This window comes from Phyllobates terribilis, unplaced genomic scaffold, assembly GCF_046119375.1.
Source record: "Phyllobates terribilis strain yellow unplaced genomic scaffold, ASM4611937v1 Scaffold_4__5_contigs__length_816908805, whole genome shotgun sequence".
NCBI classification, from domain to species: domain Eukaryota; kingdom Metazoa; phylum Chordata; class Amphibia; order Anura; family Dendrobatidae; genus Phyllobates; species Phyllobates terribilis.
Genome location: NW_027362764.1, coordinates 181154362 through 181178443, shown reverse-complemented (window position 1 = coordinate 181178443; position 24082 = coordinate 181154362).

The following is a 24082-nucleotide window of genomic DNA, read 5'->3' as shown; positions in this document are numbered from 1 at the left end:
GTCGTTCCAAAGGAAGAGGAGGAAGTGGAGGAGGATACAGAAGGGATAACAATATCTCTAACTTATAGACTATCGTCGCTCAGGCGGGTGCCAGGTGCCAAAGGAGGGTGGATTACAGCGATCAAGGGGGGCTCATTGTACCAGACAACCTGTTAGTGAAGGAGCAGGAGTCAAGGAACAAATGGAGGAGGATGAGGAGAAAGAGGTGATCCCCCTCTGCTGTCTGTGATTGGCGGGAGGGGACGGAGGAAGCAAGCTTCAGTGGTACCCCGCGACCAACACACCATGGACTTGGACCTCATGGAAGAGCCTGACACATGAGCGCCTTCTTGCTGAACTATCTGCAACATGATGCCCGTATTGTTAGGATTAGAAATAGTGCTTACTATTGGGTTGCCACTCTGTTAGATCCATAAATTTTTCCAGATGCTAACCACCCTGGAATGGGACGCATGCATGCTGGAGTATTGAAACACACTTGTAGACAACCTTAAGAGTGTTTTTCCCCAAGACAGCAGTGAGGCACACAGTGTGTATCGCAGTTCCAGACTTCGAACCCCGAGAACGTCGAGTCGTCAATGCAAAAAAAGCAGCAGCAGAAGTAAGTGGCTGAAACTATTTCTGTGAATCGTTTCACACATTTTTTTACACCAAACGGTGCACCAGCAGAACAGAGTACAAGTCTGATACGTAGTGAATGACAGGAGAGGATGGTGCAGGAGTATCTTGAGCTCAAAATCAATGCCATCAGGGAGTGTCTGGATCCTTTAGCATTTTGGTCTTCAAAAATGGAAGAGTGGCCTGAGCTTGCCTGTCACGCCTCGGAGGATTTGTGATGTCCGGCAGCCAGAGTTCTCTCAGAACGTGCCTTCAGCGCTGCTGGTGGTGTCCTTATGGATAAGCGCATCCGGCTGTCCCCTAAAAGTGTAGACCACCTAAATTTCATCAAGATGAACAAGTCACTGATCTCCAAGGACTTTTGCACACCAATCACAAATTGTGCAGACTAGGCGATGGTGTAATTTTTAGTGTGCTGCATTGATCTCGCGTTATTGCAGTCTGTGACACCTTTGTCGTGGCTTCAGTGCCTGCTGTTGCTATTGCTGCTGATGTCATCAATAATTTTTTGCAATGTGGAGACTCCAAGTTGGAACGCCATCTGGTGGGTTGCCTGTAGTGGAAGGGGTGTCAGAGGCATATTATACTATTTCTATTCTGGTGAAATTGATGCCACTTTAGTGTTGTGTGGCAATAATTTTTGGAAATGTGGAGACTTTAAGTTGGGACTCCTTTATGTGTGCTGCCTGTAGCAGTCGGGCTTCCAGACTGGCAGGCCTGCACTTAGTTTCTGTAAACTACCTGTGTTACTATCCTAACATTTTTCTACCAATAGTAGTCTACAAAACTGATATTTCTGTCACCTGAGCAGAAAAGCAGCTTGAACTGTTGCATGTGGTTTCAAGGCTCCCAGCACAGCAGGCCTACACTGGTCCCTCACCTACCTCATCTTAATTCGAACAGATCTGTAAATGTGGGACCAGACCCTGATACCTCATGCATGGCCGATGGCTCACACCTGCTGTGCCATTATAAAATTTCTACTGTGGGTTTATTGATACCACTTTTTCTGGTGTTTGCCCCTAATTGGAGCTGTTTTGGTCGCACTGAAGGTGTTGTCTATGTGTTTGGTTTTGCCTTCCATTGAATTCAATGGGGTTCGGATATGTTCATCGAACTGTTAGGCGAACATCAGGAAGTTCACTGATCAGAACCAAACTGAACGTTAAAAGGTTCGCTCATCTCTATTTGAGACTACATAGGACTATGCTTTATGAAGAGACCTGAGTAGTGTCAAAAGCTTGCTATTTATTACGATCTTTTCAGATAGCCATTAAAAGGTATCAACCACTGAGGACTCTCAAATTTTAATATTTTTCTATCTACTGGCTAACACCGTACAAAGATATATTTTTCCTGTAACACATAATATACAATTAAGGTCCAGGTTCACAACAAATATAACACAACATAGCAGTTTATTTAAACAGATTAGTGTTAACTTACCTAGGAGAGAGTTTGAACTAAAGAGCAGTCCAGATAAAGAACAGAGAAGAACATTGTAGTAAGAATCAAAGGTCCCACTTTTTCCCTGGTCTTGGTTCCCCTGTGTCTCCATACCAGTCACGCTGGTACACTTTGAAGAGCTTTGTCTCTGCTGGGTTTCAGCACCAAGAAAGTTCAGAGTAATGAATTTTGGGTTGTGCAGCAAGCCTGTACGGAGTACAGAGTTCACTTGAGTTGTTCCTAAGTAGACAGGCATCAGCTGATGGAGATGGACACAAGTGTCTCTGTACAACATGGCATGCCTAATGATAGGCAGCTAGCTTTATTTATACCATTTAGCTTGGCCAGAAAGTAGATAGGTTGTCATGTCATCATATATGTTTTTTAATCTGTCTCTTCATCCACTTGTAGACTTAATAAGGTTCAATTATAGTGAATTGTCTGGAGTATTTTTGGTCATATTGTTTTCTTGAGGTAGAGGAAAACACCAGTTGTTACATTCCTGCCTAGGCCTGCATCAATGATAACTGCTTCTGATTCTAGGAATCACTGCACTAACTCTGCGGGCAGCACTGGTGGTTGAGCAAAAGTCATGGCCGATGTCACTGGATGGCATAAGTGCTTGCTAGCTTATTGTAGAATACTGATGTGGCTGGGACTTGTGGTGACACACAGCAAAACAGAATGGGTATGTGTGCTGTCCAGCAGCTAAGCAGGAGTAATCAACTCTCTAATGTGACTAATGTGGTAGTGCCATGCCCAACCTAAACTCCCAGCATACTGCTGGCAGTCTCGTTTGTTGACTCCTCGTAATCTATTGCTCTTCTTTTGTTATTCTTATCCTGTTCTTAGACCAGTTTCTGAACCTGACTACTTCTGTCTCTGTAATTTCCCTGATCTGATTATAGCTTGTCTGTTGTCTGACTTTGGTCTTAGTTGACCTCCTGGTATCTGACCCCAGTTATTCTTCTGACTTTGGAATTTCCCTCTAATTTTATCCCTGCTTCTATCCTTTCTGTTACTGACGACGTTAGACTGTTGTTGCCTCATGTTCGTTATTCTGACCATCTGATAATAGATGAGGGTAGAGTGCCTCTTTGTAAGTTTAGATTTCTGTGTAGGGGATAAAGGGTAAAGGGTGGAGTTCCTCTGAGATCTGCTACATCAAGTGACTACCGCCAAACCTTTCCACGGTAATCTTGCTTAAGCTCACAGCTTCAGCCATTTTTTAAATACTATGAAATAAAATTTGTTCACAGAAATGTCCAGCAATATAAATTAAAATCCACAAAAGTCACAGCAGTTGAAACAAAGTAGGTAATTCTATTAAAGTAATAGTAGCAATGAAACAGTTAAAAGCAGGTTGTGGGAATAAGTGCAAAAAGTCCCAGAGTTCTCAAAGTCATTAATTGAGAAATGAAATAGAACAAATTCATAGCAAACTTTAATGATCACTCAGTGCCGGCTTTCTAATGTCTGCTCTTCCTCCCAATAAAATGAAGAAACACCAGGCGGGTCATGATAGTGAAGTATTACATAAAACCAGGATCTTGCATGAAAAGTATTTATTACACTCTGCGTTCAAACATCACACACATTGCTCACTGTCCTATAGTTCACTGCCCCACTTGAATGTCGCTGGATTGGGTCGACTGGAGTGTGTCTTGTAGCTCTTAATCAACCCACTTAATATATCCAAAAAATGAAAACCGACTGCAATGGTTTTACAAAGATTTGAAATATTACCATGTAAAATCTAGAGCTCTTCTCCTTTTAAAACCTTAACTAAAGCTGAAGGACCTTTTAGTCATGAATGTAAGAAAAGTAGTTAAAGTACCTTTCATTCATAAATCCCCAACCAAGGATAGAGCTTTATCAGGAAACTGTTCACAATTTTTTTTTTTTTACTGGAGCCAGCAAATGCCAAAGGAAAAGGAGCGTTGTCAAAATTAACAACAGCACCAAGTAGAAAAATGTATATATTTAAAAAATAATTGGGTATTATTTCTTTCATAGTATATGAGAATCAGGAGACCTGTTTACTAAGAATAAAGCTCTCCCCTTGGTTGGGGATTTAAGAATGAAAGGTCATTTTCCTACTACTATTGCATTCACGACTTTAAGGTCCATTAGCTTTATCAAAAGTTTTAAAATGACTTAAATAACATTTTACAATTACTCATTAAAATTCATGATAATGTGGATGAAGTTACTAAAGGAAAAGGTTCTAGTTTTACATGGTAATTTTTCAAATGTTTCCAAACATATTTTAGTATGTTTTACATTTATGGATATGTAAAGTGGATTAACTAAGATGCAAGAGACAAGCCCTGGATGGAGCAACATAGCTAAACTTAATTCAGGCAGTGAACTACAAAACATTGAGTCATGTGTGTGATATTTGAATGCAGATTTTGATGGATCTTTTGTAAGTATAATAAATACATTGTGTGGGAGATCTGGACTTTATGCACTACTTCATTATTGTGGGCTTCTAGTGTTGTATTTTCTTAGTTTTACTAGAAGTAAAAGTGAATTCAAGTAAGCAGACACGAAGTGAAGTTTAGATCAAGAAAGTTTGCTCTGTATACATTCTATTTAATAGCTCATTTAATGACTTTGAGAACTCTGAGACTTTTAGTACTAGTTCCCAGAGTGGTGATAAGTTTTCATCATTTAGACAGACTTAACACCAGTGCAATCAACCCCACAACCATGTGAAATCAATTAATGAGTTACTTTCTGTTTTAATTAGAAACTGTAATTGTATTTTCAAGTAACTATTCAGAATAAACTAATGTGTCTGTATACATAAGAATAACAATATTTCTGGCCATTATATGACTTGTATCTTGCATTTTCACCATATTTTTCCTTTTCAGGCTATATTTCTTAATTTGGGACTGACCTTGAGCTGGTGGGAGCAGGCTAGCTGCTATGGTGTCTCCTGTACATAGAAAAGAACACAGAAAGGGATTCAAGTTATCCATTATTTCAATAGCTCATGGGGAGCAGCAGCATGGAGAAAATTAGATAGCTATACTGATCAGTGTAGATGTGAATCCAGCTCTGGAGGAGTTTAAATACTTGTTAGAAAGCCCAGTACAATCTTTCTATATTGCCCTCTGCCTGTTTTCTCACTTTGTTCCTCACTCCTTTTCACCTTTCCATAGAGTATAATAAAGGTGTAACCTGACACCTCACTGTGCTGGTAGTCTGCCTTGCTTTGACTAATAAAGATTTGAACTGGGTTTTATTTCAGAGTAGCTGGTGAATTCATAAGGCAGGGAATGGAGAAGAAGTGATTTACAAATGGAGAAAGAAATTGATTTCTCTGACAAAATATCATATAAAATTTCTAATTTCTAATATTTGTCTGTGCTAATGATTTATGCAAATTATGTTAAAAATGCTATTTAAAAAGAAAATGAGCAAATACCCTGCAGTAAATAAATAAATAGCATGAAAATAATATAGGGTAATTAGTTAACATAATTTTGATAAAAAAAATGTAAAAGCCATCCCACCATGTCAAGGTGACCCTATTTGAGATGGTCCTAACTAGTGTTGAGCGAATTTGTTCGGCATTTCAAATTCGTGTTCGTGAACGGTGTTCCGGCTTGAAACATGAACAAATTCGCTCAACACTAGTCCTAATCTCTAGTATTAAAACCTTACCTTATGTCAAATGACATAAATGTGAATAAGCACCAAGCAGGACCAAGACCCTGACTAATGGATACCCAAACATGGGGTGCTACATAAACTTAATGTCGAGTTCAAAGAAAAGGGAGGCCACGCCCTTATTTACACAAAGTGCAAAAACCTGAAACAAAAGCCCAAAGAAATCAACTGAGATATATGTTGGTATGCATGCAATGTCTAGGAGCATGTTCACACTGGCCACTAAACAAACAAAACCTAAAGATTAAAACAAAATGAGCAAATACTTGTCAGTAAATAAATAGCTATAGTGCATGAAAATAACATAGGGTACTTAGTTAACATAATTTTGATAAAAAAAAACATAAAAGCCATCCCACCACGTCAAGGTGACCCTATTCGGGACCGTCCTAATCTATAGTATTAAAACATTACCATATGTCAAATTTATATAAATGTGAATAAGAGCCAAGCAGGACCGAGTAGGGTCTCTATAGATTAGACTTGTTTTTTCAACACATCCCACAGATGCCTCATTGAGTTGATATTTGGGAAATTTGGGCACTGATTGAATATCTTGTACAGGTGGAGTTGTACATAATAACAGGCCCAGCAGTGATGTGGACAGTAGGGGTGGTACTATGCACACATCATTAGTGATGACAAGCATGGGGGTGGTGATATGTACCACATTCCTGCTATGAGCAGAGAAATGAGATGGGGAGGGACAAGTGATGTCACACACTGTCTCCACTTCCAGTTGGGGGAGTTTAAAACTCCCGATAGTATAGCAATATGACAGCGCATAGCCACACGTGGTGCTCGCGATTCCATAGCACTGCTATATGTGATTTATTCCTCAGCAATCTGGTAAGCTTATTCATTCATTTATTTTTTCAGTACCTTTTCTATTGGAGATTTCTGACTTTATATGAACAGAGTCCACAGTTATTACATCTTGGTTCCTTTAATGAATATCTAATTTCTTTGTCTTTAAATTTGATTCATATTGATTAAATACACTAAGGATTAGAGATGAGCGTTGTTCGACTGGAACTGTTTGCCAATCTCAAATTCGAGCTGTTTTGGGCGGTGTTCGAGCCGTTCATTGAACACGAACGATTTGAAAAAAATTCGGCTGTTCGAGGTTATGTTCGATAACAGTTCGTGCACCAAAATCATAACTGGATTTTTTCTCAGTAATGATGAAAATTAATGTTAATACGCAGTTTGAGTGTACAGCGGGGTGGGGGGAGGGGCAGGGGATGGATCTCTGCAGGAATAATGAAGATCTCCATTTTTTTTTTCTCTTTCCCGCATTTACAGTGGGGATGTGCAATCTGTCAGCCTATCAGCAGCGCACACACAGAGCGAAGTGCTTTTTTTCACACAAGCAAGGGCATGTGTCATTGGCAGTGTATGTCACATGTCCTTGCCCTATAAGACCCAGCCATTTTCCCCGTCGCCACCATTTTCTCACTGCTGCAGCTGCGTGTTAGACGGCACCACTGTTGCTGTGTGCGCTATACCTTGTTAATTTCAAGCCAATTTTCGCACAAATCTACAGATAGCTTGGGAGTAGGGAATAGTTGTGATTGCAGTCCTTTTAAGGACTAGGTTACAGCATTTCCTACGACTTTTATCAGGCAGGTCTGTGCTCTTAAATAGATAGGTTGTTGGAGTAAAGACTAATTGTAATTGCAGTCCTTTTCAGGACTAAGTTACATCGTTCCTATCAGTTTTTGCCAGGCAGGTCTGTGCCAGTGCTATGCAAGTTTTTTTCACAGCATTTGGCTAAATCTAGCAAAGCTAATCCTTTTTGGCCTATTGCAGAGTGTGTTAGTCAGTGGAGTAGCCTATCTGTGTTGCAAGCTACACCACCTGTGTATAGAATACCAATTTTTTTACTGCACCTAGTGAAGTAAAACCTTTTGGGCATAGCATCATTCTATTAGTCCATCTATACTGACCTCCATCACGTTGCAAATTGAATATAATTTTTTTCTGCATCTAGCTCTGAAAAAATATTTGGCCTTTGAGCAGTGTGTGGAACTTGTTCTATTAGTCCATCTATACTGACCTCCATCAGGTTGCAAATTTAATATAATTTTTTTCTGCATCTAGCTCTGAAAAAATATTTGGGCTTCTAGCAGTGTGTGGGACTTGTTCTATTAGTCCATCTATACTGACCTCCATCAGGTTGCAAACTGAATATAATTATTTTCTGCATCTAGCTCTGAAAAAATATTTGGCCTTCTAGCAGCGTGTGGGACTTGTTCTATTAGTCCATCTATACTGACCTCCATCAGGTTGCAAATTGAATATATTATTTTTCTGCATCTAGCTCTGAAAAAATATTTGACCTTCTAGCAGTGTGTGGGACTTGTTCTATTAGTCCATCTATACTGACCTCCATCAGGTTACAAACTGAATATAATTTTTTTCTGCATCTACCTCTGAAAAAATATTTGGGCTACTAGCAGTGTGTGGGACTTGTTCTATTAGTCCATCTATACTGACCTCCATCAGGATGTAAATTGAATATAATTTTTTTCTGCATCAAGCTCTGAAAAATATTTGGCCTTCTAGCAGTGTGTTGGACTTGTTCTATTAGTCCATCTATATTGACCTCCATCAGGTTGCAAACCGAATATAATTTTTTTCTGCATCTAGCTCTGAAAAAATATTTGGCCTTCTAGGAGTGTGTGGGACTTGTTCTATTAGTCCATCTATACTGACCTCCATCAGGTTGCAAATTGAATATAATTTTTTTCTGCTTCTATCTCTGAAAAAATATTTGGCCTTCTAGCAGTGTGTGAGACTTGTTCTATTAGTCCATCTATACTGACCTCCATCAGGTTGCAAATTGAATATAATTTTTTTCTGCATCTAGCTCTGAAAAAATATTTGGCCTTCTAGCAGTGTGTGGGACTTTTTCTATTAGTCCATCTATACTGACCTCCATCAGGTTGCAAATTGAATATAATTTTTTTCTGCATCTAGCTCTGAAAAAATATTTGGCCTTCTAGCAGTGTGTGGAACTTGTTCTATTAGTCCATCTATACTGACCTCCATCAGGTTGCAAATTGAATATAATTTTTTTCTGCATCAAGCTCTGAAAAATATTTGGCCTTCTAGCAGTGTGTTGGACTTGTTCTATTAGTCCATCTATACTGACCTCCATCAGTTTGCAAATTGAATATAATTTTTTTCTGCAACTAGCTCTGAAAAAATATTTGGCCTTCTAGCAGTGTGTGGGACTTGTTCTATTAGTCCATCTATACTGACCTACATCAGGTTGCAAATTGAATATAATTTTTTTCTGCTTTTATCTCTGAAAAAATATTTGGCCTTCTAGCAGTGTGTGGGACTTGTTCTATTAGTCCATCTATACTGACCTCCATCAGGTTGCAAATTGAATATAAATTTTTTCTGCATCTAGCTCTGAAAAAATATTTGGCCTTCTAGCAGTGTGTGGGACTTGTTCTATTAGTCCATCTATACTGACCTCCATCAGGTTGCAAATTGAATATAATTTTTTTCTGCATCTAGCTCTGAAAAAATATTTGGCCTTCTAGCAGTGTGTGGGACTTTTTCTATTAGTCCATCTATACTGACCTCCATCAGGTTGCAAATTGAATATAATTTTTTTTCTGCATCTAGCTCTGAAAAAATATTTGACCTTCTAGCAGTGTGTGGGACTTGTTCTACTAGTCCATCTATACTGACCTCCATCAGGTTGCAAATTGAATATAATATTTTTCTGCATCTAGCTCTGAAAAAATATTTGGCCTTCTAGCAGTGTGTGGGACTTGTTCTATTAGTCCATCTATACTGACCTCCATCAGGTTGCAAATTGAATAGAATTTTTTTCTGCATCTAGCTCTGAAAAAATATTTGGGCTTCTAGCTGTGTGTGGGACTTGTTCTATTAGTCCATCTATACTGACCTCCATCAGGTTGCAAACTGAATATAATTTTTTTCTGCATCTAACCCAGACAATAGATTTGGCCTAATACCACAGTTTGGCCACTCAGCTCTGCTCGGTTCCCATCCATTGTTTTTTTGCGCAAACAACTCCAGAGTTGTGAATTAGTTAACCACCAAAATGAGTGGGAAAAGGCCTGCTGCTGGTGGAAAGAGGAATAGGCGTGTTGGGAAGTGGAAAAAAGGTTGTGTCCGTGGAGTAGGTGTTAAAGCAACAGTAACATCTGCAGAAGAAAGACCATCTTCCAGCAAAACTAAAATGTTTACTTCTTTTAGCGGACAATGTGATAAGATCCCTTTCTTATGGCCACGCCAATCGCTACAAATTCCAGATGAGGCACAAAAACAGCAGGTGCTTCAACGGATATCAAGTGCTCCTTTAAGTGGGCTCTCCTCCACATCAACTTCAACATCACAAATACTCCAGTCGTCAGAGGAGTCACCCCAATCGCACTTGCTTCCTCACAGCTCCCAAATCTCCAGCTGCCCATCTGAGTATGAGGTAGAACAGATAGTTGAGTCTGCTGAGCTGTTTACTCATACTATAGCCTGGGAATCAGAGGTCAGCTCCAGTGCTTCTGTGAATCCAGTCGAGGAAATGATCTGCACTGATGCCCAGAATCTTTATGAGTCGGATCCAGGATCAGATGCAGAAGGTTCTTACCATAATGTTGACCCTCATTCCCAAACTGTAACTCCTGTTGGTGGAGACAATGAGGAAGACGATGATGAGACTCAAATACCTGATTGGAGCGACAACTTTAGTTTTTTGTCAGGGCAGGAACAGGTTGGCTCTGAGGACGACGGGTGTGATAACACACAGGGTGATGATGATGAGGCTGGAGATCCCACTTACTGTCAACCCACAGTTAGCCAAGAGATGAGGTCAGCAGAGGAGGTGGAGGAGGATGCTAGTGACGACGAGGTCAGATTGCGCCTTCCTGGACAGAGACGTAGTACTGGAAGCACGTCAACAACTGCATCCTCAAACACAACTCTGCATCTGACCACAAGTCGTGGTGGCTCTTCAGGTCGCATGGGTGCTAAGCCTTGCATAGCCTGGGCATTTTTTCTGATCGATAAAGATGACCCAAATCGTGTTATCTGTAACATTTGTCAGCAAAAGCTAAGTAGAGGCCAAAAAATACATAGTTTGAGTACTTCATGCATGAACCGGCACATGGACATGAATCATAAGTTGCAGTGGGAAGCTCACTGTGCTACAATGCGGCCTAGCCGGCTGGGCGAACCACCGTCTGCCACACCTTGTGCATCTGCAGCCTCTTCATCCTCTGTGACTGGGGGGACAGCAGTCACACCTGTTTTGGGACGCAGACCTGCCACCTCTTTACCCGCAACAGCCAGCGTGATTGGCAGGTCATCATTTTCTTTGGAGGTGGTAACACCAGCTGGTGTTCAGCGCTGTCCGACATCGATAGCACCACCTTTGGATCAAGGCAACCTAACATGTCCACCTGCATCTTCCTCACAGACCGGCAGTTTGCCGGGGACACCCTTCTCAACCCCGTCTAAGCACAACAGCCAGCCCTCAGTCCCTCAGATGTGGACATGTAAATGACCATTTACTCCTAGCCATGAGAAAGCTATGAGGTTGAATTTCACCATCTGCAAGCTCTTGGCTACAGAAATGCTGCCTTTCCGTCTGGTGGACACAGAGGATTTTCGAGACCTAATGTCCATTGCAGTGCCCCAGTACCAGATGCCCAGTCGGCCCTACTTCTCAAAGAAAGGTGTGCCTGCGCTCCACCAGCATGTCGCACACAACATCACCGCTTCTTTGAGAAACTCTGTGTGTGACAGGGTGCATTTCACCACAGACACTTGGACGAGTAGGCAGGGACAGGGGCGTTACATGTCGCTGACTGGGCATTTTGTAACTATGGTTACAGCAGGACAAGGGGTTGCTGTCCAAGTCTTGCCGTCCCCACGAGTTGTGCGTCAATCCTCTTTATGTCAAAGTTCCTCCACTTCTTCTGCCTCCTCAACCTCCTCTCAGTTCTCCACCTGCACCCAAAGCCTGTCTGGTCATGCCACAAGCTTCAAACTGCGCAGAAGGGATCCTGCACACCTCCTTACTATGCTGGCAGTAAGGCTCAACATCATCAGGCGGTTTTACTTTGAAATGTCTGGGAAATGTGAGTCACACAGCTGAGGAGTTGTGGTCAGCTCTGGAGAACCAATTTCATGAATGGTTGTCTCCACTGGACCTGAAACCAGGGAAGGCCGTGTGCGACAATGCTGCAAACCTGGGTGCGGCCCTTCGCCGGGGAAATGTCACACACGTGCCTTGTATGGCTCACGTGTTGAACCTGGTTGTCCAGCAATTTTTAGCCCACTATCCCCGACTAGATGGCCTTCTGCAGAGGGCACGGTCGCTGTGTGCTCACTTCCGCCGTTCGCATCCCGCAGCTCAGCGACTTACATCTCTACAGAAGTCGTTGGGCCTGCCACTTCACCGGCTAAAATGCGATGTGCCTACCCGGCGGAATTCAACTCTGCACATGTTGCAGCTACTGTGGCAGCACCGACAAGCCCTGGTGCAATACTTTCTGACGTATAGCCTGGGCCAACGGGATCCAGAGGTGGGGCAAATAACGCTGGAGGAGTGGTCTCAGATCAGGGACCTATGCACGCTTCTGCACAGTTTTGAAATGGCGACGAAGATGTTTAGTGCTGACGATGCCATTATCAGTATGACTATTCCGGTGATTTACATGCTGGAGCACATGTTAAACAGAATTCGGAGTCAGGTGGTGGCACAAGAGGAGGTGGAGGAAGTAGAGGAGGAGGAGTTGTATGCGGAAGGGCTAACATCTGCAAGGTCCAGACGGTCGGCAGCACCAAGACGACAGGCATGTGAGGGTGGGGGAGATGGTTTTACCGGGGCTCATGGTAGCAGCCAAACTAGTGAGGAAGGTGCAGGAGCCCAGGAAGAAGTGGAGGACGAACTGATGGAAGACTCATCAGATGAGGGAAACCTTCATCACATTTCTGTTGTGCGAGGTTGGGGGGAGAGGACAGAGGAAGGAAGCATGATTGTTACCTCGCCACCAGGGACTTGGTGCTCCTGGATGCGCAAGACACATGAGTGCCTTCTTGCTGCACTACCTGCAACATGACCCTCGAATTGGGAGAATTAGAAATAATCCTGACTACTGTGTTGCCACACTGTTAGATCCCCGGTACAAAAGTAAATTTGCAGAAATAATTCCTGCCATAGAAAGGGATGCACGCATGCAGGAGTATCAGCAGAGACTGTTGCAGAATCTTACATGTGCTTTTCCACAAAACAACAGTGGTGCACGTAGTGAATCTCACAGTTCCAACTTGCCAGCCGTCGGACCGTCGGGTGTTCATCACTCAAACCATAACAGAAACACAGTATCTGCTGGTAACATCAATTTTGCGGAATCATTTCACCACTTTTTTAGCTCATCCTTTGCAAGGCCACAGGAGACAAGAAGTCTGACACATAGTCAACGCCTAGAGACGATGGTACAGGAGTATCTCCAAGTAAACATTGAAGCCATGACTGTGTCACTAGACCCTTGCTCTTTTTGGGCTTCCAATCTGGATAAATGGCCGGAGCTCGACACTTACGGCTTGGAGATCTTGTCATGCCCCGCAGCCAGCGTTCTGTCTGAACGTGTGTTCAGCGCTGCTGGTGGTGTGCTGACAGATAAGCGCACGCGGCTCTCCACTGATAATGTAGACAGACTCACGTTCATAAAGATGAACAAATCATGGATCCAAAATGACTTTTCTACCCCTGTGTCATCCTGGGGAGAGTAAAAGCTTGATGATTGGTTAAAATCACCTCACCAACCGTTTTAAGCTTTCAAATTACTAATCATGTTTACCTGTATCCTGGCTGGAAAATAATTTGGGCTTTGTAGCAGTGTGCAGTACTGATTCTATTAGGCCATCTATACTAAGCTCCACCAGATTTAAAATTACTAATCATGTTTATCTGTATCTTGGCTGGAAAATTATTTGGGCTTTGTAGCAGTGTGCAGTACTGATTCTATTAGGCCATCTATACTAAGCTCCACCAGATTTAAAATTAATAATAATTTTAAGCTGCATCTAGCCCGGAAAATAATTTTGGGGCTCCGAGAAGCGCAAGACACATAAGTGCCTTCTTGCTGCAATACCTGCAACATGACCCTCAGATTGTCAGAATTCGAAGTAATCCTGACTACTGGGTTGCCACACTCTTAGATCCCCCACACTCTTCGATCAACCTTTTCATTTTAATAAAGACCAAAAAAATGGTCATTTTTGAAATTATAAGCATTAGCAGGTTATTAGAAACTGAAATCAAACAGTTTTCAACTCAAAACTTTATTCTAGGTGATGTTACATTTGCACATAGGACCCCTTGTTCGAAAGGAGCTTCTGAACTCTCTCGTCCATTGAATTTGTCAGGTTTTGGATGGTTTCTGCTTCAATTGTTTTGCATGAGGACAGAATACCCTCCCAGAGCTGTTGCTTAGATGTGAACTGCCTCCCGCCATCATAGACACTCCTTTTGATGATGCTCCAGAGGTACTGAATGGGGTAGAGGTCAGGGGAGCATGGGGGTCACACCATAAGTTTGTCCCCTTTTATGCCCATATCAGCCAGAGATGCAGATGTGTTATGTGCAGCATGAGACGGTGCATTATCATGCATGAAAATTATCTTGCTGTGGAATACACGGTTCTTCTTCTTGAACCAAGGCAGGAAGTGCTGTTTGAGAAACTCCACATACATTATGGAGTTCATCTTTACCCCTTCAAGGATCCTAAAGGGGCTGACAATCTCTCTCCCCATGATTCCAGCCCAAAACATTACTCCACCTCCTCCTTGTTGGCGCTGTAGCCGTGTTTGCGTGGGGTGTCCATCAACCAGCCATCCTCCACTCCATCCATCAGGACCATCGAGCGTTGCACGGCACTCATCCGTGAACAAAACAGTTTTGAAATCAGTCTTAATGTAATGTTTGGCCCACTGGAGCCGTTTATGCTTGTGTGCAGTGGATAGAGGAGGTCGACAGGATGGCGTACGCACAGCTGCAAACCTCTGAAGGACCCTGCATCTTGCTGTTCGGGGGACGTTGGAGGCACCAGCAGCTTCAAAAACTTGCCTGCTGCTATGACAAGGCTTTTTTGCCACTGCTCTTTAAACCTGATGTAATTGTCTGTAGGAAAGAGTCCTCAATTTGCCCTTAACAGCACGCACATGTGTGTACTGTGAATCAGCTACATACTTCTTGATTGCCAAGACACTTCATCCTGATCATCGCACAATGTTGATTGTAGTCATGCCTTGACCTAAACACTCCACAATTTGTTGCTTCTCAGCAGCCGACACATCCTTTTTCTTTCCCATTTTGGCAGAAAATGTAGGCTGCTTAATAATGTGGGACAGCCTTCTTAAGTAGTCTTGCCGTTCATTGGACACACCTGCCAAACTAATTAGCACAGGTGTCTGCAATTGCTTACAGTGATATAAAGAGCCCTGACACACATCACCATCAATGAGTGTAACTTATAAACAAACAGATTCTTCCCTTATCACTCCTAAACACTTTTTGCATAATAATTTGGAACACAGTGCACATGTGCTTTTCCACAAAACACCAGTGGTTCACGTAGTGAATCTTACAGTTCTAACTTGCCAACCGTGGTCTGTATGGAGTTGTTCAATAAAAGGCCCAAAATTAAGATAACATAGACGGGAGAGGTCTCTATGAATAGGAATTCCTAAGAATTTGATACCCTGTGAGGGCCAGGCAAAGGGAAAATTGGACTGGATGGAATCCTGTATGGATTTGGGGAGGGAGACATCGAGGGCCTCAGACTTCGCTGTATTGATTTTAAAATTTGACCATGTAACAAAGTGACCTATTTCAGCCATAACAGCCTGCTGATGGATATAAGTGATTGACATCATCAGCAAATGCAGAGCACTTGTACTCGGTTCCTCCTACCTCAATCCACCTAATATTGGGGTTATGGCGAATTGATGAGAGCAGGTGCTCCGACACTAGGATGTATAAGAGAGGGGACAGAGGACATCCCTGCCTTGTCCCATTGGTGATTATGAAAGGTGATGAAAATGTTCTGACGCGCCCCCTGGGCCTTGGGACATCCGGAGCCGGACCATTTTTGGTGGATGCTGGTGGTTGTAGTCTCCGTGGCGGCGACCCGGTTCCGTGGCTCAGGGCGGTCAAACCAGTGGCGGAACTATTTATGTGGTTTTGATGTTTAAATGTCCGACTACGCCACCCGTGGATTGCGGTCAGAGTGAACCGCCGCTGCAGGGCAGACCGCTGAGGCTGGTGTTGTGGGTGCAACAGAGCGTAGCATAACTCCCCACGGGAGGAGTATAGCCTCAGGGCAGTGTATGCGGAGGATGGGGGTGATGGTGCAGGGCAGCAGCAGTAACGACACGGAGTCAGTGATGCAGTCCAGGGCCTTTACTCACAGTTCTTATTATCCAGACCACTTCTGCAGGTAACGGCAGCCCACGTCGTACTGTGCTCACCAGGTGAGGGGCTCAGACAACTCCCAGATAACTTTGGAGCGCTTCACAGGACCCCCTTTGTGTGTCCTTTGTCTGGCCTTTCTTACCAACCCTTCTGTCCGGCTGCCTCGGGCCTCCTCTTGGTAAACTTGGTGCCTGTTTCCCTGACCCTATGTGCTGCCCTCCCAGCGGGTGTAGCGAGGGGCTGTGCCACATAAAATGTCACAGCCTCCGGTTTCTAGCTGAGGGTCGTTTCCCGCCTCCACTAGTTTCGGGGACCGGTCTCCCCCTTTGGCCTGACCCCTCCACGCAGGTGGATTCGGGCGTGCGGTGGCGACTCGCCCATCCACTCCCCTGGGATCCCTTCGTTCCTCGTTCCTGGAGCCTTCTCCGCTCCTCTTCCTTCCTTCTCCCTCTTCCAGGCCTGGGCCACTGTTACTAGGCCCGCCTCTGGAGCAGAGCTCATGCAGAGCCCCTGCTCCCTGTCACTTCTGCTCAGACTTCTCTGCACTGAACTAAGATGGTGCCCACCTTTTATACTCCCTTCTCAAAGCACCCAGGAACTGCTTCCTCCCTGCTCCTGCACTACAGGGTTCCCCTTCCTCAGTGTTCCCTCCCCTCACTCCAGCCAGGGACAGGGACTGTCGTGCCCATCTCAGGGGCATATTGGTCGCCCTGCCCCACGGCAATGTGGTGTAATGCATGCAGGTGTCGGGGTCCTGATCCACACTCCATCCTTACCTGAGAGTGAGATATCACACCTCTGGGTGAGGTGCAATACCTCTGCAGCAACCGAGCCCTTGGGGTGCTACAGTTCCATTTATCTTCAGCCTAGGTGACGCATTGCGATACAGGGCCGTGATTTTGGCTATAAAAGGGTCCCCTAGACCCCTACCCCAAGCTTTTTAAGAGAATAATATATGGCGTGCCAGGAGACTCTATGGAATGCTTTCTCAGCATCCAACGAGAGTATCTAATTACAAATTTTTAACTGCATCTAGCCCAGGAAATACTTTGTGCCTAGTAGCAGTGTCTGCTAGTCAGCGGATTATCCCGGCTGTTAAGCAAGCTACACCACCTGTAGTTTGGACACTTAATTTTTTCAAAGGAAATGCTTAGGGACCACGGGATACTCAGTGAAGAGCATCAGGAGGGACCCCAAGGCATAGGGGCTGGGACTGGCGGTAGGACGCCTTGCGGTGGACAGCCGTGCTCGATCCTTATAAAAGTTTTTTAACTGCAGCAGCTTTAGTGGACGCTACTGGAGCTGGAATTACGCGGCTGCTGGCATGAGACTTGCCCTCCAATAGATCCTTGTAAAAGGATTTAAAGTGTATTCATTCAAATTAGAGAGACAATTTAAATTAAAAAGCTTAGAGCTGCCTCCACCACAGGGGGGCTCGCTCGACCCACCAGCGGACAGGCACCAGTATTGGGAGAGGGGGGCTGGCCATCAGGGTCCACCGCAGCTCTGGCACAAACTCGGCGACACGGAGATGGCACGGGCAGGAACGGACTGGCCGTGTCGGCTTCTCACTTTTTGGATTTTAGAAGGGCAAGACATGCCTATATCTGTGTCTCCCCCTCCTTTTACTCCTCCACCTCTTTTCTTTTCGCATGACTATATGTACTTGTCACTTTTCCTTGTGTTAGTTATGTCTTCTGAGCAGTTTGTCAGCTTTTGGACACCTTTGAAGGTGTTTTCTATGTGTTTCTATGTGTTTTTGTTTGCCTGCCATAGGTTTTAACGGTGTTCGAAGGTGTTCGACGAACAGTTCGATGAACAGTTCGGCGAACACAAGGGTGTTCGACGAACCGAACCGAACTCGAACACTACGGGGGTGGCTCAACACTACTAAGGATGGCTCCTACTGCTTGTCATATTAGAACCTATGACTTTGAGACTATTTGTCTCTCCTAGATATTGGTCGTGCATAAATAAGTTTTCTATATTTATTATGAGTATAGCATACGTATGTGAGCATTATTTCCATTCTTACTATGTATATAAGAATACACGTGATGGGGAATATGTCACTGAAACTATAAAGAGTTAAATGATTGGTTTAAATAAAACTTTATTTTGTTATGTTTGGAATATATGTTGAAGTATTCTGGTGTTTTGAAATGTTATCTCCTTGATTTTTGTGCTATGCAGTGTTTGAGAAAGACCCATATTGGGGGTCGAAACGTTACACAATTTTCATGGGATTGTTTCATAAATAAATTAAAAATTTCTTTTGAACATTTTTTGGAGTGCCAAGTATTTTACAAGTGTAATTTTTTAAGTATGGCAGGGATGCTGAAAAAAGACCGCTGCCATTACTGAATCCAGTTATTTTGAAGAGGCGAACTTGGTCTGCAACAGTTTTTAGGTAGATGGTAATAGAGAAATAACCATCCACATTAATGCTAAGAAATAACGGTCTGCAATCAGAACACTGTCCAAGACATTATGCTGCCTCTTTTTACTTACTACTTTTCATAATGCATCCTTGTACCATCCATTCCTCATTAAAGCAATCCAGAAACACCTGTGATTCATTTGATTTTAAAGAATATGTCATGATTAAACTAGATCACCTTCTTCCACCACTCCATGGTTCTGTTTTTATGCTCAAACTCTTTTTTTATGGATGGACTCTCTGTCAAGTCTGAAACTATGCAGCCCTATACTAAATGAGCTGTAGTGTTCCAACACATTTTTTATCATAGCCAGAATTAACTTGTTCATCAATCTCTAACTTTTCTGTGGGATTGAACCAAATGGGCTAGTTTTTACTCATCATGCACATCACTTGGCCCTCACCAATTTGTTATTGTTTTTTATTACATTTGGTATGTAGGTACTGATGAATGTATAAAAGTACATGCCACAAGACCTGTTTTAAAAATACTCCGACCCACTCATCTAGCCATCAGAATTTGTCCAGTTTAAAAGTTGATAAGATCCTTATGCTTCCCGGTTTTTGTTTCTATAAATTACAAAACTGATTGTTTACTCTCTGCTTAATAAACCATACCATTAAAAACCTTATGAACCTAGTAATATGGGGTGCAAAATACATTCATCAACATTCATGGGTTGATTGCAATTACTTCTGCACTCTTATATCCTAGAATAATGAGGACCATGCCTCCAATCAACCAGACACTTTAGCCTCCTAAAGACAGGAGCAGACAGCCTACATTTTTGTAGATTTATGAGGCAACATGACAGATTTATTTGGAAATGCTCTAAATCTTTTCTGTGCTGATTTACCCCCAAAAAATGTAAAAACAAGAATATTTTCATTTCCTTAAACCGCATTCTCTCTCACAGTGAGTGATTACATGCAACAAATTTGGCTTTAACCTGCATATTATCAGTTTACATCAGTTTATCTGAAACAGATAACATTATTGGAGAATTGCTCCTTATTAACTTAAATTGTAATTAAATGATTAACTAGAATGACCCTTTTTTAATTACCATTTTGATTTTCTCTTCTACATAGTAGTATGTTTATGTTCATGCTAAATTGAGTATCAACCTTTATATCTTGCATCAGAAGAATCGTTCCTACTTTAATCCCTAGCTTGAAATAAGAAGATTAATGAAAAATGTCACAGTGATACATGGCATAGTTAGAATACAATGATTGTTTTTAATCAGCTAGACGTTATTTGCAATATTGAATCATAACTTTTTTCTTACATCTCAAGGACACTGTGACCTTACAAGGCTGTAGTAACAAACTTCAAATATGGAGCTGGTTATAGTGATTTACACCTACTGTTCTCTCTTTTTATTTTTTCAGGAATCATGTTGTTCCTCTCTCTCTCTAGCACAAAGTGCTATTATGGATTTTAATTACATTCCCTGAAAACCGTTCTGTTAACAACAACCTTTCATGATTGCATGAATCATTCAGCTGAGATAAGCATCAGATGGAGATAACAGAGGAATACTTTTACTCACTAAAATTATCTTTAACTTATACTGTTGGAAGAATGTTTCATGTAGGAAACTGAACTCTGAAAGCTTCATTTGAAGTAATATTCAAAAGCTTTAGAAATGAAGTGAGAGTGCAGTATTAGTAGTTGACAAACTAAAGATCTTGATGAAAGCAATGGCAATTTTTCAATAGCAGGTACTATTCATCTGATAATGTTCAAAAACAAATGAGAATTAATTAATTCTCTTTAGCAGAGATCTAGCGTATCCAAGAGTTTACAGATTTTTGGATAGCAGAAGTCAACAAGTGTTGCTATGATGCTTCCGAATGTCCACAACCAAGTAACATTAACCACTTCGCGCTAGAGCCTGTTTTTGCCTTCGTGACCGGGCCAAATTTTTCAATTCTGACCACTGTCAATTTATGAAGTAATTACTCTGGAACGCTTCAACGGATCCCGATGATTCTGAGATTGTTTTTTCGTGACATATTGTACTTCATGATAGTGGTAAAATTTCTTCGATATCACTTGCGTTTATTTGTGAAAAAATCGGAAATTTGGCAAAAATTTTGAAAATTTTGCAATTTTCAAACGTTGAATTTTCATGCCCTTAAATCAGAGAGATATTTCACACAAAATAGTTAATAAATAACATTTCCCACATGTCTACTTTACATCGGCATAATTTTGGAACCAACATTTTTTTTTGTTAGGGAGCTATAAGGGTTAAAAGTTGACCAGCGATTTCTCATTTTTACAACAAAATTTACAAAAACATTTTTTTAGGGACCACATCATATTTGAAGTCACTTTGAGGGGTCTTTATGACAGAAAATACCCAAAAGTGACACCATTCTAAAAACTGCACCCCTCAAGGTGCTCAAAACCACATTCAATAACTTTATTAACCCTTCAGGTGCTTCACAGGAATTTTTGGAATGTGGAAGAAAAAAATTAACATTTAACTTTTTTCACAAAAATGTTACTTTAGACCCAATTTTTTTTATTTTCGCAGGGGTAACAGGAAAAAATAGACCCCAAATTTTTTTGTGCAATTTCTCTTAAGCGCGCTGATATCCCATATGTGAGGGAAGACCACTGTTTGGGTGCACTGCAGGGTTCGGAAGGGAAGGAGCGCCATTAGACTTTTTGAATGTAAAATTTGTTTGAATAATTAGCAGACACCATGTTGGGTTTGGAGAGCCCCTGATGTGCCTAAACAGTGGAAACCCCCCACAAGTGACACCATTTTGGAAACTAGACCCCTTAGGGAACTTATCTAGATGTGTGGTGAGCACCTTGAACCCCCAGGTGTTTCACAGAAGTTTACAATATTGAGCTGTAAAAAAAAAATTTTCACATTTTTCCCACAAAAATGTTTTTCATCCCCTAATTTTGCATTATCATAAGGGTAACAGGAGAAATTGCAACATGAAATTTGTTGTGCAATTTCTCCTGAACACGCCGATACCCCATATGTGGAGGCAAACCACTGTTTGGGCGCACAGCAGGGTTTGGAAGGGAAGGAGCGCCATTTGACTTTTTGAATGTAAAATTTGCTTGAATAATTAGCGGACGCCATGTTGCATTTGGGGAGCCCCTGATGTGCCTAAACAGTGGAAACCCCCCACAAGTGACACCATTTTGGAAACTAGACCCCTTAGGGAACTTATCTAGATGTGTGGTGAGCACCTTGCACCCCCAGGTGCTTCACAGAAGTTTATAATATTGAGCCGTAAAAATAAAATTTTCACATTTTTCCCACAAAAAATGTTTTTCATCCCCTAATTTTGCATTATCATAAGGGTAACAGGAGAAATTGCACCATAAAATTTGCTGTGCAATTTCTCCTGAGTATGCCGATACCCCATATGTGGGGGAAAACCACTATTTGGGTACACTGCAAGGTTCGGAAGGGAAGGAGCGCCATTTGACTTTTTGAATGTAAAATTTGTTTGAATAATTAGCGGACGCCATGTCGCATTTGGGGAGCCCATAATGTGCCTAAACAGTGGAAACCCCCCACAAGTGACACCATTTTGTAAACTAGACCCCTTAGGGAACTTATCTAGATGTGTGGTGAGCACATTGGGAGACATAATAAACAAATCAGTAGCAGGTGAAGAATTGGTTTTATTTACTTTTTTACGCCGTTCCTCGTGCGGTATAAGTGATTAGACGACCTTATTCTTCGGGTCGGTGCGATTACAGAGATACCAGATTTATATCGGGTTTTTATGATTGACAACTGTCACACACTAAAAGACGCTTTTCTTTGCAAATTCTAGTTTTTGCATCGCCATATTTTGAGAGCTATAATTTTTCCATATTTTGGCCGACAGAGTCATGTGATGGCTTGTATTTTGCGGGACGAGTTGACATTTTTATTGGTACCATTTTTGGGTACATGACATTTTTTTATCGCTTTCTATTACGTTTTTTGGGAGGTAAAATTAACAAAAACTAACAATTCAGGAATTGTTTTATGAGGTTTTTTTTATGCCGCTCTGCGTGTGGTAAAAGTGATCAGGCAGCATTATTCTTCGGGTCAGTACGTTTACAGCGATACTACACTTACTGTATATTTTTTTATGTTTTGGCGCTTTTACACAATAAAACAATATTATACAAAAAATATTTTTTTTGCATCGCTTTATTCTGAGCGCTATAACTTTTTTATTTTTCGGCTGATGGAGCTGTATGGCGGCTTGTTTTTTGCGGAACAAGATGACGTTTTCAGAGGTACCATTTTTATTTCCATTTTGCTTTTTGATCGCATTTTTTTCCACTTTTTGTTTGGCAATATAAGGAAAAAGCATAGTTTTTTGCTCCGTTTTTTATTTATTTTTATTACGGTGTGCACAGAAGGAGTTAATTAGTGTGACAGTTTTATAGCTTGGGTTTTTTCAGATGCGGCGATACCAAATATGTGTACTTTTTTTATTTTTGCATTAATATTCGGATTTATAGGTTTAATATTTTATTTATTTATTTTTATTTATTTTGTAATTTTTTTTTTAACAGTTTCAAAACATTTTTTTACTCTTTTTTACATTTTTACTTAGTCCCTGTATGGGACATTAATTTTTATTTTTCTGATCACTGATCTCATGTAATGTAATAGACATATATTACATTACATGAGATCTTCACTGACTGTTTCACAGTCAGTCTCCTGCCTGGCTTCAGCTGCAGGCTGAGCCAGGCAGGACACCATATATGGCAGATCTGGAGGCGGTCATGTGACCTCCAGCTGCCATAGCAAAGTCAGGTCCTGGAAGGTATAAGGGGGCCGTCGGAGAGGTAAGTGGACGACCCCCTCTCCTCCTGCTGTCTTCTATATGCCGCGATCACTATAGATCGCGGCATATAGAAGACAGCGAAGGGTTAACATCACTGGGACCTGATGTTCCCTGTCAGAGCTATCGCTCTGCACCGCTCCCACAGCGCTTGCAGGACCCTGCAGGTCCTGAGCGCTGCGGGACCACCCACCATTTTTAAACGTCCGCGCTGCACAGAGCCCAGGCAGCGCGGACGTTTATCTACAGTGGACGGTCGGGAAGCAGTTAAAACCATTTAGGGTACGTGCCCACGATGCATTTTTCAAGCGTTTTTGCTGCGGAATTTGTGCAGCGTAAACGCTTGTAAAACGCTTGGTAATCTGTCACCCATGGTCACCAATGACATTCCGCAAGTTCAATGCCCATGCTGCGGAATTTTCCACAGCGTTTTTTGATGTGCAGAAAAATCCGCAGCATGTCCATAATTTGTGCGTTTACGCATGTGGAATTGCCTTCTTCAATGCATTAGAAAAACACAAGGCAATTCCGCATGTCCAAAACCGCAAAAAACGCGCAAAAAACGCGTGTGAAATTATGCATTGTTTTTCCAGGCAAGG